Source organism: Cebus imitator, unplaced genomic scaffold, assembly GCF_001604975.1.
Source record: "Cebus imitator isolate Cc_AM_T3 unplaced genomic scaffold, Cebus_imitator-1.0 Scaffold313, whole genome shotgun sequence".
In the NCBI taxonomy this organism is placed as follows: Eukaryota; Metazoa; Chordata; class Mammalia; order Primates; family Cebidae; genus Cebus; species Cebus imitator.
In genome coordinates, this window is record NW_016107628.1 from 360,322 (window position 1) to 363,846 (window position 3,525).

Consider the following 3,525-nt stretch of genomic DNA (forward strand, 5'->3'; position numbering starts at 1 on the left):
CAGCTAATTTTTTGTATTTTTAGTAGAGATGGGGTTTCACCATGTTGACCAGGATGGTCTCGATCTCTTGACCTCGTGATCCACCCGCCTTGGCCTCCGAAATTGCTGGGATTACAGGCTTGAGCCACCGCGACCGGCAATTTTCATGTTGTTAGTAAAGACAGAGTTTCACCATATTGGTCAGGTTGGTCTCAAACTCCTGATCTCAGGTGATCCACCTGCCTCAGCCTCCCAAGGTGCTGGGATTACAGGTATGAGCCACCACTCCCAGCCGCCAATATGATCTTTATGAAAGGGAAATCAGCCTGTCACTCTCTTACCTAAAACAATCCATGGCTTCCCACTGTCTGCAAGATGAAGTCAAAACTTTTTGGCACCGTATGTAAGAACCTTCAGACTCCAGCTTGCTCCCCTTCTCCAGGCTTCTCTCCTAGTGCTCCCTGTGCATTTAAAGCCCACACTTTCAACACACATACATCGAAACTATACCCATCTACTCATTGTTCTGCCAGCTTGTGGCTCTATTACTTCTCTCCTTCTCACAGTTTCCTTTTCCTAAAATAACTTCCTCCTTCTTCCTGCCTGGAAAGTTCTGTTCATCCTTCAAGACTCAAGTGTGGCCTCCTCTGCAACTCCTTACCAACTTTCCCAAGCAAAGCTGGATGACGCCACACCCAGAGAACCTCCTTTGTGCTCTCAAAGCTCTGCATACCTTTGTTTTAGCATCTGTGACTTTATGTGGTAATTTCTTAATAACAATTGTATGGTGATTTCTCAATAACAGCATTTTGAGGTTGGAAGAGACTTTCTGAATTTTACAGATGAGGAAACAGGTGCAAAGTAGGTGCCTCGTTGCCCCAAATCAGACGGCTAATTAGTGGCAGCACCAGAACTATAACCCAGGTCTCCCAACTTACTGTTCAGTAGTCTGTCAACTGCACCACATTAACTGAGCATGGTTTCATCTGAAATAAAGTTACAGGGTAGTGACTCCTAGCCTTTTGTGGACTTTTGAGACTTCGATGAAAGCGACAAGCTCTCCCCAGGAGAATGTACATATGTATACACACAGAGCTTCACATCCATTCTCAGGGCATACAGAGGGCTATGTGTGGCATGGTTTAAAAAGAAAAGAATCTAGAAGTAGCAAAATCAGTAAGAAGGGTAACAAAATAGTTTAGAGGGCAGAGGAGGGGAGGGGAGTTGAGCCTGGCTCCAAGACTATGGGGATAGATAAGGATAGAAAAGAAAGCTCGTTGCCAGGCACGGTGGCTGATGCCTGTAATCCCAGCACTTTGGGAGGCCGAGGCAGTTGGATCACCCAAGGTCAGAAGTTCGAGACCAGCCAGCCTGGCCAACATAGTAAAACCCTGTCTCTACTAAAAATACAAAATTAGCCAGACGTGGTGGTGCATGCCCATAATCCCAGCTACTTGGGAGGCTGAGGCAGGAGAATCGCTTGAACCTGGGAGGCGGAGGTTGCAGTGAGCCAAGATTGCGCCATTGCACTCCAGCCTGGGCAACAAGAGCAAAACTCTATCTTGAAAAATAAAAAAAGAAAGCTCAAATATGAAAGATGACCTGCAGGTGGGATGAATGGGGTTGAGGAACAAAGAGGCATTTAAAATGACTCAGAGTCTTCTGGTATTGATATGAAGGAAGATGATGATGCCACACATAAAATTAGGGGCTACTGAGACAGCAGGTTTAAAGGGTAGATAATATTTTGGGTTTGAGAGCTATCTCAGATATCTGTGGGCTATCAGGGTAGGGACATCCATAGGAAGCTGTTAATAACATAAGTGCTTCCCACATCTCTCCTGCCACTCTTTCTCAGGCCATCTGGACAATCAATTAATTATCCCGTAGCCCAAACACATGCTTTGCTGCCCCAAATCCCGTTGTTCATCCTATTCCCTCTATATGGAGCACCTTCCTTGCCCCATCACTCATATCTAAAATATTTCAAGGTTCAATTCAAATATTTTCTTAAGTCATTCCTGACATCATCAGTTTGACTTAATCTCTTTTCTATAAAATCCCAAATATGTCTCCAAATCCCTCCCACCGTATTCACTATTTTGTCTTTTGTCTTTTTTTTTTTTTTTTTTTTTTTTTTTGAGACAGGGTCTTGCTCTGTTGCCCAGGCTGGAGTGCAGTGGAATGATCTCAGCTCACTGCAGCCTCAACCTCCGCAGGCTCAGGTGGTCCTCCCACCTCAGCCTCCCGAGTAGTTGACACCTGCCACCATGCCCAGCTAACTTTTGTATTTTTTGGAGAGATAGGTTTTCGCCGTGTTGCCCAGGCTGATCTCCAACTCCTGACCTCAACTGATTCATCTGCTTTAGCCTCCCAAAGTGTTAGTATTACAGGTATGAACCACCATGCCTGGCCATATTCACTATGTTGAATTTCAGTTATTTATGCTCCTGAGAAAAAGAGGCAAGAAGAAATAAAGATAGATGGTACAAATAGATAACAAATAACAAGACAAAAATTGAAACCAGGCTATATCAATAATTCCATTAAATATAAGTGGTCTAAATACTCCAATTAAAAGCCAGGCACAGTGGTTCATGCCTGTAATCCCAGCACTTTGGGAAGCCAAGGAGGGCAGATCAGTTGAGATCAGGAGCTCAAGACCAGCCTGGCCAACGTGGTGAAACCCTGTCTCTACTAAAAATACAAAAATTAATCAGGTGTGGTGGGGTGTACCTGTAATCCCCGCTACTCAGGACACTGAGGCAGGAGACTGACTTGAACCTGGGAGGCAGAGGTTGCAGTAAGCCAAGATTGCACCACTGCACTCCAGCCTGGGTGACTCGGTCTCAAAATACATACATACATACATACATACTCCAATTAAATAGCATAACTTGTCAGATTCAATTATAAAAGTAATATCTAACTGTATACTGCCTAAAAGAAAACCTTTTAAATATAGACACAAATAGGTTAAAGGTAAAGGGATGGAAAAATGTACCATGCTAATACTAATCAAAATAAAGTTGGAATGGCTACACTAATAACGTAGATTTCAAAGCAAAGAATATTGCCAGAGATAAAAAGAATCATTTCATAATGATAAAGAGGTCAATTCATCAAGAAGACATAATAATTCTAAATGTTTATGTACCCAATAACAGAGATTCTAAGTACATACAGCTTTGCACAGTGGCAAGTATCACAGCCAATGAGGTTTATCTGAGGCACAACTATTGCTAATTGAAAACTTTTTCCAGTACCCTACCACGATGACTTGCAACATAGTCAGCATTAACAATTTTTGACAGTCTCTACGGAGGCTGAATTAAAAAAACAAAAAACTCTGGGTCAGTCACAATAGCTCACACCTATAATCCCAGCACTTTTGGGAGGCCAAGGTGGGTGGATCACCTGAGCCTAGGAGTTTGAGACCAGCCTGGGCCACATGGTGGAACCCCGTCTATACTGAAAATACAAAAATTAGCCGGTTGTGGTGGCACACACCTGTAGTCTCAGCTACTCGGGAGGTAGAGGGTGAGA

General features: G+C 43.5%; 1 non-coding gene across 1 annotated transcript; it reads left to right on the forward strand.

Moving 5' to 3' along the window:
• Positions 1–3,163: 3,163 nt before the first annotated feature.
• On the forward strand, positions 3,164–3,305 carry LOC119467641. The gene has a single exon (XR_005196189.1). It is a non-coding gene; the product is annotated as a U4 spliceosomal RNA (small nuclear RNA).
• Positions 3,306–3,525: the final 220 nt, after the last annotated feature.